This window comes from Saccostrea cucullata, unplaced genomic scaffold (assembly GCF_032062105.1).
Source record: "Saccostrea cucullata isolate Sc308-1 unplaced genomic scaffold, CSIRO_AGI_Scuc_v1 ctg18270, whole genome shotgun sequence".
NCBI lineage: Eukaryota > Metazoa > Mollusca > Bivalvia > Ostreida > Ostreidae > Saccostrea > Saccostrea cuccullata.
This window is the reverse complement of record NW_026941161.1, coordinates 1-12,807: the sequence shown is the minus strand read 5'-3', so window position 1 is coordinate 12,807 and position 12,807 is coordinate 1. Positions and strand designations below refer to the sequence as shown.

Sequence of the window (12,807 nt, the reverse complement as noted above, 5' to 3'; positions counted from 1 at the left end):
ATTTTTCGCGATCACAGTGTCTCGCTTAGTTACGCGGAAATAAATTTCTAATAAAAAGTGATTTAGAGTAGAACAAACCCTACCGCTTTGACTCTGTAGGATCACGAAAGCCATTTATACATTTGCTTCTCACATACCTCAATCAAGAAGCATTAATATAAGTATAATTTGGAAAGTGGGAAAGGTTACACACATCGAATCCAGGTTCGAATCCCACCGAAAGACTTGGAGACCGGTCCTTCCGATGAGACCGTATATACGAAGATCCCTGGTCGCAGTAGGTGCTGACTCGAAAAAGACCCCTCTCTGCTTAATGGGTGCCGAGTATAAGTCAAAAAAAATTTGCAGCTCTCCACCGGCAAGTGGTGGCATCTCCATATGAGTCAAAAATTCTCGAGAGGGACGTTAAACAATATAAATCAATCAGTCACACATCGAATTAATTTAATAATCAACTCCCATCAGTACTTTCAGTACTTTGATTATTTTCGCTTTTAAATTGCAGCCGCTCTATCGCATATCGACTTGCTTATCATTTATTTGAAAGGGGGAAGTCTATGTATATATCTTACATGGCAGAATCAGTAGCAGGGTTTAAATAAGAAAGCACAGACGAAAAGTGTATACGAGGTTGGCTTTTGTCAGAGTAAATCCTTCAGCAAATCATTGAAGCATATTTAGTAAACAGCTGTGTCATGGTAAGTAATTTGTTTTTAATTTTTTTTTTGGACAGAAATTAAAAAAAAATCGATCTCAGTGCAAATTATTAGGCCAAATCTTGGGTTAAGGATACTTTATATTCCCTGTATAATGTATTGTCGAGGAAATTCGAACTGTACTGCGAAAACTAGCGACATCAATCAACCAAACTTGTAAGAGATTTATTAGGACCCGACACTCCAAACCACACTTCTAATATATATGATTCTTTGCATAGAGCAGATTAATATTCAAGTAGTTGTAGAGTGTTTCGGCTATTAAGGAGTCTCATCAGGGGCCACTGACATAAATCATGGTGTTTGTTTTAGGTGAGACCGGATTATTTCGTCATCTATATTCTTGTGTTTGCTGTAAGCTATGATTGGTTGAGAATTAAATAAAGTTTTGCATTCTGGATTTCTAAGAATGGTGTCCCGATATTTCAGAATTCGTTTTTTCTGTCCTGGGAAAAATCCTTCAGATTGGGAAATCCAGAATGAAAAACTTTATTTAATTCTGTGTATACAAACTTGTCCTCTTATAAACCTTTCGATTTTTCTGCAAAAAAAAAATTGCTTTCTAGACTCCTCCAGAAATTAAACTGTCTCCCTGAATACGAATTTGAACAAAAATACCACTAATATTTAAGAAAATTGCATATAAATATGTCTTTGTGTTCTTGCATATCTTTGCTCTTTTCAGACCTTCGCTCTTTTTATTAACTACATCTTATGGTATATTTTGTTTTGAGGGTTTTAAGTAATAGATTCATGTTCCATTATCTGTTTGAATATCAAACAAACGTTGATATCTACAATTACTGATATTTTAAAATAGTTTTTAAGACATTTGTACAAGCTGTCGTTTTCACTAATTTTTCAAAATATGGAATTACCTTTGAGTACTAAGCTTTTTTACCGACCTACTTTTTCTTAAAACAGTGTAAATTACTCCCAATATGATGTCTATCAAATTTGCTATGTGTCTTAAAGTCAATCCTACATCATCAAATATTATTTGTTGAAATTTTGCAAACAGTACACAAGTTGTTATAATTTTTGTTGGCAAGGACGGTACCCATTTTTGATTCTCATTATATAATTTTTTTCATTGAAATCCATTTGCTCATTTGTCTATAAAACAGGCATTGGTTGCTGTAAAGGCAAATATTTCAGTGAATATTTCTTTGGGATTTTTAACAAGTTTTACAGAGGCTTTAATGATCTTTTATTTTCACTCTAGTTTACTGATTCTTTACCTCTCATTTATAATGCAGTGTCTCGAATAGCCCTTGTTTCCCAGCTTCTCACGATGAAACTATGTGATGAAAAGTGGTCATATAAACTTTTATAAATTCATTAAAGATTAAATAATGAGAGAAAGTCAAGTTTAATGTCATATGATATCTGTATTGTGTTTCATCAGTTCAGGACACTATTTATTGAACAGCCTTCGTATGTATACAAAAATAGGTCTGCTAATGACGGAGCGCAGTTGGTACCCATGGAAATTCCAACAGAATTATATGTGCTTCCTTGTAAGATATAACAAATTTAAAGAAAAATAAATAAAAAAAAAATAATTGCATTGAAACAATCTTTATTTAAGATGGTAGATTGATGCAATCAACATCAATGATTTGATTTAAAGAGGAGAATAGTAGCAGTAATAAAGATTGTGGTTTCTTCCCCCGGCTCCGTAGGGATAACTTCCGGTTACAGAGTTTATGTTCCTTTTATCCTCGTCATCAAAATGTACCTTCTCCTCTCTGATGTACATCCCCCTGATCACCTGACACTGTGACGTAAATCTTAACAGATAGAAAGGTTTTCTGTCGGTAGCCTTATCTCATTGGTATACGAACCGTCTTCTCTGTGTTTGAAAGTGAATATGTATTAAAATTAAGTTAATTCAATTGAAAGTATAAAGATAATCTTAATCTGACCAAAGCAATAATATGCATTTTGGCAAAATTTCGACAAAATCGTTGTTGACATTATCTGACAAACACTGTAACATCTTTAAAGGTAATGGACACAGAATTTCGGAATATCTGGTTATCCATAACTGAACCATAACTGTATTTTAGAACCATTTTAATGATAGGATACTTATGTGTATTTGCAAAATTGCTGCCTATATAGCAAGACGTAATTATGATGGGATTCAAATGAAGGAATTGGCAATGTGAATGTTTCATTAATTACATATTTTATATGGTGGTAATTTTGACATACCTGCAGCAGTATTCTATCCTAGTATTCCTGTTATAGGTTCCTGTGGGCAGTGTTCCACCATAAGAGTTCTTGTTCCTAGAATCCTCGTCATCCCAGTGTATACTTCCAGTTTTAAAACCTAATGTCACGTTGAAGAAACAATCAAACACTGATTAAGAAAAACAGCCGCAAGAGCAAGATTAAATGCATTGCAGAATATGGTGGAAAGTTTTACCCCAGGGAGGACAGCTAGTCCCGTGCTTAAGAATGCAGTAGTTTCCAGCCGGCCAGAACCCTTCATCGTTTATGTCATTGGGGTCTTTGGTACAGTACTCGAACTTCATATTTCTGCCAAAGGAAGTATTTATTTTTACATGGTTTTTTTTTCTGTTACATGTACGTGCATGTTTCTTTGAATATTGTTTTTCCTTTCCTGTAGTTTTTACATGCATTGAGCTCAATTGAGCTATTCTGATCACATTTTGTCCAGGATCCATCTGTAAACTTTTTAACTTTTTTTTTTTTACTTTTTCTCTAGAACCACTGGGACAATTTAAAAAAAAAATAGTCACAAAGTATCCCTTTAAAGAAGTTTTAAGTTTGTTGAAATGAAGTGACATGCCTTAAATTCATCTAGGGGGATATAAGTAGAAATTTAATGAAATGTTAATGACATCTTTTAATTTCTTCTGATGAAGAACCAATGGGACAATAAATAAACATGAATCTTATGTGGAAGCATCCTTAAGTAGAGTAGATTCAAATGCATTCAAATCATGATACATGTAATTTCTATACATACTTTTGAAATGCCTCATAATAAGTGCAGAATTTTAGAACCTTTTTTTCCCTTAATGGTCAAAATCACACTAATTGACTTTAAACAATCCCTATTTCATTGTAGATTCAAATTCATTCTGATCATATCATGGCCCCCAGGGGTAGGGTCAAAATGGGTGATCAAAGTTTTACATAGAATACTTTACATGGGAAAAATCATTTTCTCGAAAACGTCAAAGCTTTAATGTTCAAATTTATATGGAAGCATCCTCAGGTAGTGCAGATTCAAATTTATTCATATCACTCACCCCACCCCCTCCCCCCTTGGGATAGGATGGGGAAGAAATGCTTCATGTAACTTTTAATTTTTATAAGGATGAGGTTGCTTTAAATTGATTTCACAGTTAACATATTAAAATTGGGGTGAAACATACCCAGATTGTTATGTTATTAACTTTTGTTGTTTGTTGTTATAATTTTTGGAGGGTAGTTTTCATTGTTTTCTTTTTTATTTCAGTCTGATTTACAATTGTGGACATTAATACATATACACATGGCATTACTTATCAAGTATTTACACATTCCTTTTGTAGAGGTCACATGTATATGTTTATTACATAGTGAGGTGGTGATGTTGTTTTTATAACTTATTGGTACATTATTATTATAATAGATCTGATTCTACATTTCAAATTGTTGTAATTGAGAATATAGCAGTCAGTTGTTAAAGCTTACCTTTATGTATACATGTATGTGTTTCTTTAACAGTCAGTGAGTGTTCTGAAGCATACAGTGCATACCATACTAACATGTACCAGTACATTTAATTTGTACTACGGTAGTTACACTGGCATTGTATATGTTTTTGTTGTGATACGAAAATTCCAGAAGTATTTTACACACCAGGAATATGTACAATAATATGTTATTAATTTATATATAGGGGTTGTTTTTACCATACGTTAAGTTTGTTGTTAATTAGTATACATGTACTACTATCAAAATGTTTGTGTATTAAAATCTGTTGAAATCCATACAATCTTGGGACATTATATCTTTTACATTTTGATGAAAAGGATTGAGGATTTTGATTCCAGTGTAAAAATGGGGAAGATTTTCTTTTTGTTGTTGAAAACAGACATTAATCAGTTCTACTGAGATCTAGTCAGACGCTGGGCTTCCCTAAGGCTTTCACCCCTCATTGTTTTACTGCCACTAGCCTTGCAGCCCCAGCCGAAATTTAGTTACTATCAACCACAGACTCGGATGTGAATTCATGTCAATGAAATACCCTAATACTCGAAAATTATGGTCTGGATTCTATATATATATTCACACGGATATTAGATGACAATGAAACCACACATAGGTAATCCACTTCAAATTAAGTCCTAGTCATAGATACATGTCTTCCAGGTACATGATTGTGTATGACCTAAACTTTGTCCAGCAACCTTGACTTTGAAATACATTATATTACCTTGAGTCAAGATTTTAAGACCTTAAGGTAGGAAAGACAAATGTGCATGTTTGCACTTGATGACGTTCGATCCTGATATTTAAAGTCTTAAACTTTTTTTGCCAAGTATATTTTTAGTTTCTACATACATAGCTTAATTAAAATTCAAATCAAAAAATGGGGGTCAATGCGCTTCTTTTGGCGCCACAGTACATTTAATATGACCTTTTTGCACTGAAATTTGTGTCTTGATTAAAAATTGTATTTTTGACGTTTTCCCTTCAATATTTTTATCTAATTAAGGACAGACGAAACGTTCCTCAATAATAGATAACTTTTTCCAAGATTTTTTCATTGAAGAATTACTACTTTAACATGTTTACTCACAAAAAATTGAGGTACCTTACCAGGCATTTGTGCAAGATATCAGAGGATGGCATTTCTTATATAATCCTTTAGGGAAAAAAACTTAGTTTGTAAAATTCATATTTTTTAGCGTTTCTTCTCTTTATAAACAATTATAAAACTGGTTTAGAAATCAGAAAGTAATTAAAATTTTGTATATTTTTCATACATTATGAAGATAAACAAAACAGATATATGGCGAACGTCTCGTCTGTCCTTAAAGCATGAAACAAAATGAACTCCAAGTTTGTTTAAAAAAAGACACTTAAAAATTGTGACTAAGAAATAGTTTTAAATTGCTTAGCAGAATCAATTATTCGACCTTTCTGCACTAATAAAAAGTGATTTTTCTGGCATTGAAAATTTAATATGCAAGAAAATTATTTTAAAGTCTTAAACTTTTTCTGATTTTAAGCAAAAAGGCCAACTTTATCTTCAATATTTAGAAAAGAACATCAAAAGCAGGGGTATATGATATTACTAAAAAAGTGTCAATTTTACGTTGAATTCATAAGAAATAATTTAATAGATATTTCAGAACCAGCATAACACATTTAACTGCAAAAAACAGCTTTTTGTGCAACCAGGAAGGAAAAATAGGAATCCAAAATTAACAGTACTGTTGTAGTTCAAAATGGAAAAACTGATCATTTTCGTCTAAAAATCCTTCTGCCACAAAATATAGTCCCTATCTTAATTCTACTTGAATGGAATTTAATCGTTGTTTTTTCATTGAATATAGTTTTCAGTTTTATTGTTAGAACCTAAAAATAATGCTTAATTTTATGAATAAAGGACCTGCGCGAAATACGCTCAAAATACCAGGATCGAACGTCCTTAACTCTTCAGGTTGTGGGGTTTTCACGCTGTCATGACGAAATTTAATATAGTGGATAACTGATTCTGGTTCCTTTCTCTCATTAACCTTTCGTTTTTTTGCAAAAAATTTGCTTTCTAGACTCTTCCAGAAATTTTACTGTCTCCCCGAATACGAAATTTGAACAACAAGATCACTAATATTTAAGAAAATTGCATATAAATTTGTCTTTGTGCTCTTGCAATTCTTTTCTCTTCTCAGACCTTTGCTGATTTTGTCAAGTACATCTTGTTGTAAATTTTGTTTCGAGAGTTTTAAGCAATAAATTCAAGCTACATTATCTGTTTGAATTTCAAATAACATGGTAAACTACAATTATGATATTTTGAATTTTTTTTTATATTCCTATACGCTGCCTTTTTCACATATTTTTCAAAACAAAGGGTGACCTTTGAGCATTAAGCTTTTTACTGTCAAACGGAAACTACTCCCGAAATGATGTCTATCAAATTTGCTTTGTGATTTAAAGTCAATCATACAACATCAGTGATTATTTGTTGAAATTTGGCAAACAGTACATAAGTTGTTATAATTTTTGTTGGAAAGAACGGTATCCATTTTTGATGCCCATCATATAATTTTTTTTTATCATTGAAATCAACCTGCTCATTTATCTATAAAACATACTCTTGGTTGCCGTAAATTTTACATATTTCAGTAAATATTTCTTTTGGATTCTTAACGAGTTTTACAGCAGCTCTAATGAAGCGTTTAATTTCACTTTAGTTTACCGATTCTTTACCCTTTATTTTTTAAGGCAGTGTATCAAATAGCCCTTGTTTCTCAGCTTCTCACAGTGAAATTATTTGATGAAAAGTGGTCACAAAAATTGTTACAAATTCATTAAAGATTCAATAATGCAAAAAGTCAAGCTTAATGTCATATGATAGCTGTATTGCTTGTCATACAGTTCAGGACATAATTTATTGAACAGCCCTCCTAAAAACAAATATCAAAACCACAAATATGACTGAAAGCGATGGCAAACATTTAGTCGTTTTTAAAACTTTTATACTCTTAGTTTTCTTTTATTTCAAATAATACTCTTTATTACTCTTTAATTTATTTAAGGATTGAAGCTGATTTCAAATTATATTATACGATATAACATAACTTGGGGCAGTTTACGCTTTATAAACCGCGAATTGGAAAAGCGGAAACTGTTATGTTATATCATAAGTTTATCATAAGTTTTTAAACATATTAGACCGTCTAATTCATTGAACCATCGTCGAGTAACCTAGGAAATTACTTCCCCACGAACAGGTCAAATTTTGCTTACCAACGAACATTGAACCCCACGAATTCAAATGATTCCACAGTATAAAATGTCGGATTTGAAAAATTGAAAAGTCCGGAAAAATCCAGATATGAAATGTAGCCCTTTTTACTGCATGTAGGACAGAAACTTCAGACTAACCTTGCTAGACCAGGGGCTTTGGTGAGTTCAATGCTGTTTCATTTGACATTACCTATTTTTTGTTATCAAAAATATAGTGAATAACTGTTTTGCTGATATGTAGGAAGTTTATTTTTCGTAACGAATGAATGTCAAGACCCTGTGTGTTGTATTTAGATGCATGCTCTCCAATGTAAACTTTATAAATAAAACTTGAATTCTGCTGAAACAGCGCCCGTGCCAGACCATCACCCAGTCTTATTAAAACTATATTACCCTTCCACAATTAGTCATATTGTCGAGAAGGAAGCAGTTTATTGCGTATGTTCATCTTACAACTCCTATTATAACATCGATAATTTACAAATGCCCATGACATTAAAAGGTTTTTCCCCCTTATTTGAAGAAAGATGCATGCTTAGTAATTTAAGATAATACGTTCACCTGCCATCGTGAAGCTGACGTAACACAGAAGGCAGAAAATTATCTTATCCATGATGAAACCTAAATTAGAGTAAGCAAATAACAAAAGTATTTCTACTTCCAAATGCACAACTTTCGGGTTTACTACGTTTCCGGCAGGGCGGCTGAGTCACATGTCACGAATGCATTCTCGTTATGTAACTATTAACATGCATGTAAAAAACTAAAAATATTTTGCGAATGCATTTGATTGCTGCGCCAGAAAACGTCTACGGTAAGGGGAGTGGGGGCGTAATAGAGTTGAGTCTTAGAGCCATGGAGTGGAGTCTATCCCTCAGAATTTTTAAAGACCTTACCCAAAATTTTACTGTCTAAAGCAACATATTGAATACTGCATTCCTTATAGCTAAAAAGCTTCATCCGGTTCAAAGTGCTGGATTTGGGTTCCACTTCTTCTATTTAATTAGCTACTTTGATTTTAAAAATTATTCTACAGTCACAAGCAGTAAAGATGATAATTAAATTAAAATTCTGACAAGCTATTACCATTTGAACACTTTGGGCTTAGATCAGTGTAAAAAAGCCATGTAAAACATTTTGGTCTATTTCAGGCATTTTTATGTCTGCATACTTAATAAGCTCGGTATATTTCAAGACACAATCTGATAAAATCAGATCCTCTGATCCGCTCACATAAAGACCTTTATGTGAGCGGATCAGAGGATCTGATTTTAATCAGATTGTTTCAAGACGTTCATTGAAGTTGTCATCGATAATTGCCATACAAAACAGTCACAACCTATGGTGTCCCGATAGTGTCATTTACTTAAAAAAAAACAATAAAATGCTTTCTTTGGAACAGCCTCTGATCAAGAAATCTTTAATTTACTGATTCCCCCCCCTTTATTTCTTATGCAGACAATTGCTATTAATCTGTGCATGAACAACATCTGAGGAAGCCACGTGTGTAGTTTTCTTGAACGATGGACGATCCATCAGTTTTACAAAGTTACAATGACATATTCATCTGACAAAAAATAATTAACAAATTTAATTCTACTTTGAATGATTTTCAATATAGATGTAAATATAAACAATAAAATGCTTTCTTATTTATTAGTACGGGAATTTAACATCGCAGCAATTGCAGAAAAAAATACATTAATTTTTTACATTTGACTCCAATACCATTTTCAGTAGTTGTCGCCAACTGACCTCTAACACAAAGGCAATCGCAGGAGATTTACAAAGAATCAAGAAATAAACTCTGCTAACTGTCAAAGAGTTATCACAGAGAAAAACTACAGGTACTGTGAGCAATGAGCTCACTAAATGATGCCCCCGCCTCCCATATGAATATAACAGCAGTGTCCATGTTTTGCTCTGGAAAATCCTAAACATACGAGGGCTGTTCAATAAATAATGTCCTCGGTGCTCAGAAAGAAGCAAACGACGCTTTTCAATGATTTAGTCTTCATGATTTTACATATCAATCTCTTTTAATTCAAACACATGTCCGTAACATTTTTTATCCAATTTCTTTTTTCATTTGATGCTTTAAAATAGACTTTTATTTTCATAGTTTTGCTTTGCAGTCATTTTTATTCTTTTTATGAATTATTGAATAATTATGTCCTAAATTATAGGGAGAATAAATGACAGATACACAAAGTTCTAGTGAAAAAAAATGACAATGTCCATGTTTTGCTCTGGGAAACCTAAAATACGCGTCGAATAAAAAAGTAAAATAGGAGGTGCACAATGGCAATATGTAATAAAGATTCTGTGAAAGTTTCATTTAATTTCACTCAGTAGTATAAGAGGAGTTGCGGATAAGAGAAAAAGCGTAACAGACGGACGGACGGACGGACGTACAGACGGACGGACAGACGGACGGACGGACGGAAATCCCGATCACTATATACCCTCCGCTTTTCAAGCGGGGGGTATAAAAATACACAGTAGCACACTATTCTGTATTTGTTGATTGGAGATATTTAATAATGTTAACTGTGTTGTTATCTTGTCCCACATAAAGATTGTTCTCATCATCCATACATACACAACTGGGAAAAGATACTTGTTTTGGCGTGATTAGTAGAGATAAGAATTGACCATCCTTATCAAGGAGGTGAATATTTTGCAGATCACACACCAGTATGTGACCGAGGACATCAGTACAGATTCCATGGGGACGAAAGTTTGACTCCTGACCTGTGTAGGAGAATCTGTGTTTTTTACTTTATTCACCACCACTACTGCCTTTTTATCATAGTCTGATGTACATATATTGCCATTGATGTTTTCTGTGATGTATAGTATAGTCCATTATAGAGTCCTTGACCATTGTTATCCCTCTGTATATTCTGTAGTTCTTTTCCTTTCTTGTTGTACCTGGAGACTTGAGCCTCTCCACCTGTCACCATCCCCACCAGTAAGTCCCCATTTGTGTGGGAGGAGTGTATGCAGAATGGTATCCAGTGTCTTGTTTTAATGAATTCGGTAATATTGTTATCCAGTGTTGTCCTTTCAATGACTTTCTTGTCCATGTCTGTAAAGATCAGATCTCCATCCAGTGTCACGGTGTGGTAACCATTTACACCACTTAATTGTTCTTATTTGCTGTAGCTGATTCCCCTGTAGATCTGTTTGAACAAGGTAACCAGCACATTCACTGACCCAGAGTCTGCCTGACTGATCCAGTGACATATGGAATATGTCGTCAACATCTGGAACAGTGAACTCCCTGACCTCAGTGACAGAGGACGATAAAGACACTGTTTTTTTTCACATTAGATGTTAGTTTACTGTCTTTCATTACTTGATAGCTTGTTGGTTTCAGATATAATGTACAACTTTTTCTTCCAGGGTTGTTCTTTTCTCATCTCTTCTTTTATGTTTGGAAAAGTTATCTTTCCTAGTAATTTGGCAATATCTTTTTTGCTGTACTTTCCAGCAATAAATACAGGTATCACGGGTTTTGTTGCTTCTGGTACAGGTTCTGTGGCCTGAGTGGAGGAGAAGGTTTTGAAACAAACATCAAACTTTTTATCCAGGTCATTGAGATAGGTAATATACTTCTCAATGGTTATATCTTGACTATTTAATTTTTCCAGTAATGACTGCTCTATTTTGTTTACTTCTTCCATGTTTTCAGAAGTCACAGAGTCCACCAGACTTTTAAGGGACTCTGCTTCAGCCTTCAAGGAGGTTCTTATGTTTTCCATTATCTTCTTGATTTCTTCGGCATCTCCATTATTTTCTCTCTGTAAATCTTTGGATATTGGCAGGAAATAGTCATGAATTTTTGCAATTTCTCTTTGACAATGGGAAAACTTTATGTGTTTGGGTGGCAGTGCATTTGGAACAAATAGGGCTTTTACAGTCATCACAAAGAAGTTCTAAATCCTTGGAGGGGTGGATCTTACATTTTTCTTTGGGCACTTGTCGCTTTCGTTGTTGGACTACTTCATGGCTTTTTGTCTCTGGACTTCTTTGATGTGTGTCCCTGCATTGTTTACATAATCGTGTGTAACAAAGGTTGCAGTAAAATTCACAGTTTCTCTCACAGTATTCAATACCACACTCTACGAAGTGTTGAGATGTACTTGGTAATTGTGCTTTTGACAATGCCATCTGCAAAGAGTCTTTAGATACTATCTCTGGCAAATTGAATTTTAGATTTCGAGGAGGTTTTTTTTTTTCAAAAAATATGCTGTAAATTTATTATAAGTATTGAAATGAGTCAATTCAGTTAAATCTACAAGTAAAGACTCAGTTCATAAAAAAAATTCTAGACTAACATCTTTATGAAAGTATAAAATGATCAAAACAGTTCAATCATTTAACTTACTGTATATCTCCAATTACGTGACTTTATTGGTCAGCCATTTTGAATGAATTTACACCTTTGAAAAGTGACGCTGTCGACATAATTCCTAGCTGGTAAATATAGATTTAAATGTCTTTGTAAAATGAAAGAGATCTCAGAAATGATAACATTTACAGTTAAACCTAATGACATGCTGCTTCATAAACACAAAAACAAGGCTATTTTCTATACATAATTAAGGAATACATTGTAATTTATCAAAGCATCTGATTGTGTCTACCTATACATGTATGCCTGAATTCAAGTTGGTGGCAAAGTTAGTCTTTGAGGCATCGGTTAGTGTGACTTCCAACCTAGTAACTTCAGCGAAGTCGCCAGGACAATTTTTGTCAGCCATGCCTCTCTGCAATTTATACTGATTTGAAAAACTAATGTTTATCACCCAGAAAGTAAAAGAAAGTAAAATTCAATATATTAAATAAACATTTACTGTGATTGTTTGTTTGTTTGTTTTTAACGCCCTTCTTGAATTTTTTTTTTAGTGCGCAGTATTAATTTTAGTTTTTTGTAAACCTATCTGCTTCATATACACAAGAATATCACGGAAATTTCATTTTATGCATGCTTTAAAAGTGACATATTCCACTGTATACTAATGAACAAGTATATACTGACAAAACGTCAGAGATACTCAAGCTGTAGAAAGTCAGCTAGGAA

General features: G+C 33.4%; 1 pseudogene; it reads right to left on the bottom strand.

Annotated features, from left to right (window-relative positions):
* Window positions 1-2,281: 2,281 nt before the first annotated feature.
* Window positions 2,282-11,647, bottom strand: LOC134257330 (uncharacterized; annotated as a pseudogene).
* Window positions 11,648-12,807: the final 1,160 nt, after the last annotated feature.